Consider the following 10,036-nt stretch of genomic DNA (forward strand, 5'->3'; position numbering starts at 1 on the left):
AGTTACATATCCTCCGCATATGGTGACAGCTTGATAAACACGTGGTAGTACTCGGTGACGGTCATGTCATCAGCCATAGAAAAGGAATCAAACTCAGCCCTCGGCTTATGGCGAATGTGCTCCGAAACAAAGTGATCTCTCACAGCCCTCTTGAATCCTGCCCATTGAATTGCAGGTTGACCCAGATTCCTGTATTATGTACAAGCTCCTTCCCTTTCGTTTTGCCACCAAACCTCAGCCTCATCCCTTAGGTAGAACGCAGCTTATTCTACCATCATCTCCTCTGGACAACGAACCAACTCTAGCACACTCTCCATCTCCTGGTGCCATTTGTCAAGCAGCTTGGGCTCACAGGTGCTCTCATAGGTAGTAGGATTGAAGCGAGAAATGGTGGTGCTCAGCTGAGATACATCCACCAGTTTCCCTTCCCCTTTTCTCACATTCTTGATTGCCTCTATGAGCACTTCTTGCTGATAAATCATTCTGGCAACCTTCTTAAGACTCATCTCAGAGGCTTGAAGGTACGCGGCAGATCTTTTTGGCGGCATTTTGAGCTGATATAACCAAGATAAATGTAAGCACATAGCCTACGGCTCAAAATAAACAACACGTCCGCCAAAGAGGTACTCGGTCGAGTACCTGAGGTACTCGGTCGAGTACGGACTACTCGTTCGAGTACTTACACTACTCGGTCGAGTATCTCACTCCAGTAGCTGACCTCAGATAACACATAAAGCATACTCGGTCTAGTAATCTAGGTACTCGGTCGAGTACGCCCGACTCGGTCGAGTGCCCCACTTACTCAGCCGAGTGGTCATAACCATTAGCTATAGTCCAAAACTCACATACCCACACTCGGTCGAGTATCCCCTACTCGGTCGAGTACCAGCCCTGCTCAGCCGAATCATGCCAAAAAATGTTATAACCAGTCACTAAACATCATGTATACATATATCCTTTCCTATCCATGTTACTAAACATACAAAAGCCAATTAATAACATCCATCATGATCATATCATCCATAATACTCCATATTCATACAATCATACAACTTCCAATCCATCCAACATTCTCACAAGAAACATATATAACACATGTAACAGTAGATACCCGGTATCTGTTGAATCCCCAACAAACACCCGATGATTATCGGAATACAACATGCTTAGGAATCGCTACGTTTGATCGACAATTTATATAATTACGCGTAGGAAAACTTAAAAAACGATTTCGAAAACGAAAAAATTTTCAAAACATTTCAAAAATACCTGGAGTGTTTTATGCCTGATAACGGGGTCGCAATGACACTAACTAGAGTCAAAACCGACACCGGACCAAAAACAACACAAAATTCAAATCTCGACTCCAACAACGAGTCAAACCAAAACAATCCTCTCTAGTTGGGAATATTGCTAAAGTAGTACACTTGACCGAATGAACTACACCGCGTGATTTGGGTCGACCTGAACTTGAATGGCTAAAAACTTAAAAATCGTAAATTCAGAATTTGCTGAATACAAAAACTTACTTCCTCTATCCTAGTGAATAGTTTACATTTGCTTTATTTTACATGGGGAAATAAAGTAAATGTAAACTATTGACCAGGACGGAGGGAATATATGAAAAGGTTGGCCAGCCCGTGACCCCTAGACGCCGAAGGCGATGCTGGTTCAAAGCCAGCTTCGATATCTCGTTAATTTCCGATAATAAATTATGATATTCCGAAACACAAAAAACAAACCTCACACAATGCTTCCATGCTAAGTATACACGGTATACTTGGTGCCCAAGTACAAATCATATCCTACAAAACCTAGGATAGAACAAACCACAAATCCAAATGCGTGATAGTGACAAGACAACTCGAAGACCCGCGGACATAGTCGCGCCTCTTCAAGCAGCTTTTACAGCCACGTCGCCCAAAATGCACCACACCACACAAATCCTCTATAAATACCCCTCAAATGCTACCATTTGAAGGTACGTGAGAGTCTGCCCCTTGTTTTCTCCCTTAACATTCTAGACCTCGACTTCTCGAGTCAACAATCCACACGTATTTTCGACCTACTGATTGAAAATAAGAGTCTTACACATTGTTTGGTACCGTCATCACCATCACTAAAGTAAAGCAACACTCCATATTTTACAAAAACGATTTTAAATCGAGTTTTCCGACTCACAAGTTTTTACACTGTCGATTTCTCGTCAAGCAACCTAGCATATAAGTATGAGGGTGTAATTAATCCTCTTCTTTCATGTTCTTTTTATCTGTTTTCATGACTTTAATATGATAAAACATGTATAACATGATCCAAAATACCGATTGATTGAGCCAAAATCGAGTTTTGACTGGAGACAGAGGCTGGTAGTCACTACTACCAACCTCGCGCCTCTTTAGGCATCCCCAATCAGAACTCAAACGTGTTTGAGTTCATCTTTACTCTATTTCATTTCTTAATTACAATCGGTTTTTACCATTTTAAATATTTCAAATCATTTTTATGATGAGCATTTTTAACCATGAATTACATTCACCCTTGGCTCTTCATGCCATGACGGTTTAACCCGTGACTCGGTGATAATATTTGGTTAATTACATTTTTAAAGGGTATTTTAAAGCCCTCTTATTCATTTTTACATTTGCAAAAACCATATTAGCCACAAATGGATAATCATCCTTGGTTCTACATACCATGTCGGTTTAACCCGAGTACAATGATAAACTTTGACTAATTACAAAGCAATGAACTTAATATAATTAGTTAATATCAAGCATTTTTTACACCTTTTTTACAAAACTATTCATGTCAAGCTTGCAAAACCGAACCCGACATCGAATATTATCAAGACAATGATAATCTTTCCGAGTCACGTTCTTCATATTAGCACAAAAAACGGTCTTAACGACCTTTTCAACAAAAGCGGGTTTTAACACCCTTTTACAAACGATTTCTTAAACACTTTCAACAACCAGGAGCCTTTGGGTCACCTAGCTCGCGCCTAAGCAGGCTCTCTGAATTCCAGTTTTCAAACCTGAGCAGACCCCCTTGCATCGCCAACAGGCTCGCGCCTCAATGGCTGCCTGGCACTGCTCCTGTCCCATTTCCAGCACTCATCTAGGACGATCCCAACTTTGGTTAACCCGAATACAGGACGGATCAGATTGATGAGTTTGCATTTTACACTTTGCATTCCAAAACACTTTTTTAAGGCAAATGGATCACGTTAAGCACCATAAACCTAACTTGGTAAATGGATGTTTAATTTTCGTCTTGCATGCAAATCAACATTAAATCTAACTCGACATCAATTAATTGATACTTGGATAAACAACCGACATAGCAAACCTCATATGTTAGGCTTACAATTGTGGATGCGCATGCATGCATTTATCTTGTTTTATCAACTTTTGCACTTAACCAACCAAGATCGATCAGTAGAGGCTGCTACCGCGGGCGGGATTGGGTGTTCGATTAAAGGGATTCCCAATACATACCCTCACCTCTTACTCAGAAACTTTGGATAGTGGATGACCTTATCCAGGGAAAACGATGGTCATTCTAGAGATAGGATGCTAAAAAGGGGTGATTCCTTATCTTTAGTACATATGTCAAGCACTTCTTTTTGCTTCGTTTGACCGAGGTACAAAGTGGATTCGAACAGTTTTCCGGCATCCCATTATTGTTTGGTGGCGACTCTGAACATCTCTAGCAATCGTTTCGAGACCTTCACCGGGACGAAACCGACCGACATAATGACCATTTCAAAACCCTAAAATGACACACAATTTTCGAGGACTTTCCAAATCCCGAGGACAACACACCGTTCTCGAGACCACAACAATTTCAACCCTTTTCAAATCTCGATTTTCAAAACACACGATTTTGAATTTAAAAAAAACTCTTCGGAAACAACTCATTGTTTTCAAAGCCGCCGTAACTTACTCAAACCGTCTTTTGAAAACAAACCTAAGACGACCCTTTTCAACTAGCCGACTCTTTGAAGATCCCTACTCTTCGAAACCGTCCGTAAAGCACCAAATGCATCTATTTGAAAATTTCTATTTTCGAAAATTTGAGCCCATCACTCCAATTCCGCCTCGTGTCTACCGAATCAAAGCAAACGTACTTATAGGTCTTTACTTATTAGTCGTCTCACCTCGAGACTCGTTCAACAGCGTCACGCCATCACGTTGAACACGAGTCAAGTTCTGGTCAACACCGTCGCACCATCAATCGAGTTAGCACCGAGGCACCACACACGCTTGCCCTCGTCTCGTCGAGTCTAAAATGTCTTTTCGTCCTTTGTGATGTTTGCGTTTAGTCGTTAAACCATGTCGGATTGGGATGTAACGTGTGCTGTTTTCTGCCTCAGAACCATGGGTCCATCTTCAGCTTTGTCCAACAACAACAACAATGATAACAACATAGATCTCACAACTGCTCAGCTAGCCAGCCTGCTCACAGCCCTTAAGGTCACTCTGGACCGTGTCGAGACCTGTATCGACAATCTGGAAAACAAGGAAACCGGAGAGCATAACACTCTGCCATTAAGAGAAACTGAGAAAAGGCTTAAACTCTTGGAAGAGCAACTCTTGGCCCGTCGGAACAACATTCACCTCGAAAACAACCAAAGGTTCGAGCCCGTCGGGGATCAATTACCTGAGAACTTCACCTTGAATGATGTGCCTAAGTTCAAAGGAGTGGAGGACCCACTCAATCATATTTGAGCCTTCAAGGATTACATATCCTTCAAAGGGGGTCAAACAAGAGCTTTTTACCCCGATCTTTCCATCATCCTTGGAACCAATTCCCCGTCAATGGTACTATTCCCTCGACCTAAATAGCATTACCACTTGGGACGAAGTCGCTGTTGAATTCGCCAAGCAATACGCCGACAATGTTGAAATTCAGGCCAACACCCGCACCCTTGAGGTCCTAGCCCAAAATGACAAAGAAGGATTCACCAAATTCCTAACCCGCTAGAGAAGGGTGAGAACCTAATTGGTCAGCAAACCAAGCGAATTAACCTTGGTAAAAAAAATTCGTCAACAATCTCTGTCCGGTTTATGCCAACCTGTTAAGGTACCAGAACAGCAAAACCTTCTAGGATCTGCAAATCCTTGGGACCCGTATCGAGGATGACTTACCAAGGACGTCTTGGCCAAAACCACCGGTAGAGGCTATCAGGGGTCTACATCAACTGGATCTCATCCCTACGGTAAAACAAACAAAATTGGCGAGGTCAACCTCCTCGAGCCAACTGCAAAGAAAACCGAACGTCCCCAAAGGACATTCGCCAACTTAGGATCGATCTACGCTAGTGCTCTGAAGAGGCTCATGGAACAAGGAAAACTGCAACCAATCGGGCCCACTCCAGACCCACATGAAGCAAAGAAAACCCGCTTTTGGAACCCTAACGCATATTGCCAATATCAACAGGGCAAGGGCTATGACACAGAAACTCGCTTCAAGCTAAAGCACGCTATCCAGGACATGATCGAGAAAGGAGAACTACCCCTACCTCCGCCAGCAAAACCAAACAACAAAACAAACCCTCTGAGAATTCACGCCACTCCGAACATCTCTAGCAATCATTTCGAGACCTTCACCGAGACGAAGCCGACCGATCTAAAGCGATCTGATCAAAAGCATTTCTACGCCACCGAGCGTGGCTTTCCGACTGTTTCACGTCCACAGATTGGCTTGGCGTGTAGGTGGCCCATGTCCACATATTGGCGACTCCGCTGGCGATTAAAGAAGCTGACATAGTCCCAACCAATCAAGGAGTTCGCGCCTACGACAGTACTCGCCATAAGGTCGCAGGTCTTATTAACCTAACCATCGCAACAAGACCCTTGGAGAGACAAGCCAGTTTCCAAGTAGTCGACATCGATGCATCATTCAACATGCTTCTATGACGCCCTTGGATCCATCCTGCCAAAGCCGTCACATCTACCCTTCACCAGAAGATTAGAGTCCCCTTCAACGGGAAAACAGTCACAATTCCCACACCCCCAATCAAAGCTATTATGAAAAAGAGGATAGCCTCTCAAGTCACTGACGAGATCGACAACGAAATGTGGAGATTCCAAGCCGTGAATGCCCTAGCCGACGAACCAACACCTTTTGATTGTGATCCATTCTGAAACCTCACGATCAACCGTATCTTGATGTGCCAGAGGTATTTCCTGGGCATGCCTTTTAACCCAGTGAAAAGCACCTTGCCTCCCTTGAAACAGACCAAGGTCCCCAACATCCCTTTCGGACTAGGCTACGATCCGACTGATGAAGACATCCGAAAGATGGGTCTCCTCGTGAAGAAGCGCAAAAAGCAAGGAGTCACCCTCCGCCTATATCACTTGACCCTCAACGGATATTTCATCCTCGAAGTAGAGTCTGGACTTTACAACGGTTTTTCTAAGCCAATCTACGACCCCATAACAAAGGTCAAGTATTTGGGTATAGAAGTCTTTCAAGACTGCTACTTCATCCCTGACAACAACACCAATGCTGCATCGATCGTCTGAATAGACCCCTTGCCTAGACGGAAAAGCTGTGAGCCTCCTTTTTCGGAGAAGACGACATCAAGCACCTCAACTACGAGGATATCATAAACATTGCTCTCAAAGACAGCCAGTTCGACCCTACTGCCTTGATCTCTGAGTATGATGACAAGTCTAAGTTAGAGTTTCTCTTAGGTTCTATCACTCCTAACACCTCTGTCAAAGTCTCTTTTCCACTATTTTATCATAAGTTTTTGGCTGTCTCAGAGACTGAGTCAACTAAAGTCACCCTTACACCCACAGAAGGTAGCAACCTAGAGCTTGTCCCGGGGGCCATCTCCTATATTGCGTCGCCTCTAAATCCCCATGAGATATCCGTCCTATCCGAGCTTTTCGCTCAGCTCGACTTAATGAATGCTAAGCTTGCTTATGACTCGTCTCAATTTAACTTCAATGCAATTCTGAACAAATATGAGGAATTTAACTTGAGTGACTATCCACCTCACCTAGCCAAAGAACTCGACAAGCGTGAACATAGAACACCCATCATTGAATAGATCAAACCCATCAACGTGGGGACCGATAATACACCTCAAGAACTTAGGATAGGGACCACCCGTGACCCCTCGGAAAGACAACAATTCATAGACCTCTTGCACGAATACAAGGACGTATTCGCATGGTCCTACAAAGACATGTCTGGGATCGACAGAGAGATTGCAGAGTATAGCATACCTATTAAGCCTGGAGCTAAACCGGTGAAGCAAAAATTACGCCACATGCTCCGTGAGTGGGTCCTGAAAATCAATGAAGAGGTAGACAAGCAATTCAAAGCCGGATTCATCAAAGTTTCCGAATATTCTGACTGGGTGGCTAACATTGTCCCCGTACCCAAGAAAGATGGGAGAATTCGGCTTTGCATCGACTTCATAGACCTGAACAAGGCAAGTCCAAAAGACGATTTCCCTCTGCCGCACGTTGACATCTTGGTAGACAACACCGCCGAGCACGCCCTATTATCATTCGTGGATGGGTATGCTGGGTAGAACCAAATCAAAATGATTGAAGAAGACATGCACAAAACTGCATTCACTACGTAATGGGGCACATATTGATACACTGTCATGCTCTTCGGCCTAATAAGCGTCAGAGCAACCTATCAAAGAACCGCCACCACTCTCCTACACGACATGATGCACAAGGAAGTGGAGGTATACGTCGATGACATGATCGTCAAATCCAAAGAGCGGTACGGCCACATCAGCGCCCTTCGAAAATTCTTCGCTCGCCTTCGAAAATACAACATCATGAGACTAAATCCTCAGAAGTGTGCATTCGGGGTCACCTCCAGAAAACTCTTGGGACACGTTGTTAGCAAAATAGGCATCGAAATCGATCCCACCAAAATCAAAGCTCTCCAACAAATGCCTAGGCATAAGAACGAGAAGGAGATTCAGGGATTTCTCTATCAAGTCCAATACACCAGCCGCTTCATAGCCAAACTCACTATGACTTACGAACCTGTCTTCAAGAAGCTCCGCGCCACCAATCATATCGATTGGGACGACGATTTCTAAAAAGCCTTCGACAGGATAAAGGAAATCTTATCCAAGCCTTCTGTCCTTATGCCACCTCAGCAGGGAATTCCCTTATCCCTATACTTGACCGTCACTGACACGGCCATGGGAGTAATGCTATCACAAACAGTCGACGGCGAAAAACGAGCCATCTACTATATCAGCAAAAAATTCATCGAATACAAAACCAAGTACACCCAACTGGAGAAGACATTTCTCGCCCTGATTTGGTCAACAAAGAAGCTCAACGTTATATGGTCAGCTACACGGTTCACATCTACTCCAAGATGGACCCCGTCAAATACATCTTCGAAAATTCCGTGTTAAATAGAAGGTTGTCCAGGTGGACACTCATGCTATCCGAATTTGACCTCAAATTCGTACCCCTCAAGGTTATCAAGCAAAGGGCAGTCGCTGATTTCCTAGTAGAAAATCCCGTCAACGAGGATCTAACGACCGACACATGGTCACTCCTTGACGAATACATCCTTTATACCGACACCGACGCATGGGACCTATACTTCGACGGTGCATCAAACCTGAGAGGCTTCGGGGTAGGAATCCTTATAATATAACCAGAAGGGGGACACGTTCCGATCTCAATCAAACTAGACTTCGCCATCACCAACAATGCCGCCGAATAGGAAGCATGCCTCATCGGCCTATAAGCAGCCATAACAATTGGCATCAAGAGGTTGAGAGTGCACGGCGATTCCTCACTCATCATCAATCAAGTGTCCGGATCATGGAAAATCTGAAGCGACAGCTTAGAACCATACCAAGCAAAAATTAACCAGGAAGTCGAATTCTTCAACCAAATCGACTACTTCCACTTGCCACGAGAAGAAAACCAATTTGCCGATGCCCTAGCAAAACTTGCCGAACTCGTCAACATACCTGACGACATGATATCCATGCCCTTGTGTGTCGAAAGAAGGAGCGAGCCAGCTCATATCTGCGCCATCAACAACGACGAGGAAAACCATGTCGATCCTTGGTACTAAGCCATCCTCAACTACATGACCAAAAACGAATTCCCTCCTAACTCTGATACAAGAGGCTAAAGGTCCATCCGTTTACTAGCATCACAATTTGTCATAAACCAAGGGAAACTATACAAAAGAACACCCCAAGGGATACTGCTCCTTTGCATTAACCATAAAAAAGCCAAGAAAGTCATGGAAGAGGTCCACCATGGAGAATGTGGCCCTCACATGAGCGCAATGATGCTAGCCCAAAAAATCATACGGTTAGGCTACTACTGGACTACCATGGAAATCGATTGCAGAGACTACATGTCACGGTCCGATACTTTTGCCGGATCGTGGTGCGCACCCTTGCCCAACTCTAGGGAAAGAATGCAAGCAACAAGGGTCTCGTACTAGTGAGGGATCGCCCACTAGCACGTTTCTCGAGACTCGGGGTGTGTGTCGAGAATCCTAGTCACGATTATTAAGTCTGGCACACGAAATCAATAAAAGTAAGCAATACGATTATTGAAAGCAAGCAACAAGCAATAACAAGTTTTTGGATGAGAAGCGGTTTTAAATTGACTAGCACCTCTCATATAGGCAAATTTGATAGTTTGGTCCTGGTAGCAGGATACATTGATTGTGCAGAATAGCGATATGTTCTCTAAATGCCTAAAAACATATCTTGAACTAAAAACGAGACTCCAAGATTCGACACGCAGGAAGTAGTCTTGGAGTACTAAATTAAACTAAAAACAAAAATGAAAATACATAAACGGAAATATAAAATCTAAGGGCTCAAAGAAAAAAGACCGCGCGCGCAATTCTCAGGGATTATGTGGCTAAATGTGCGGATCCTTACACTCTCCCCCACCTAATCTGTTGCCGCCCTCGGCAACACAAAAATCTCGAACGGCGCTTTAGTGAGACATTCTCGGTGAGCTGTGGCCATCCATGCTGCATTGAGGTTTGGCTTTCTCTT

This window comes from Silene latifolia, chromosome X (genome assembly GCF_048544455.1).
Source record: "Silene latifolia isolate original U9 population chromosome X, ASM4854445v1, whole genome shotgun sequence".
NCBI classification, from domain to species: domain Eukaryota; kingdom Viridiplantae; phylum Streptophyta; class Magnoliopsida; order Caryophyllales; family Caryophyllaceae; genus Silene; species Silene latifolia.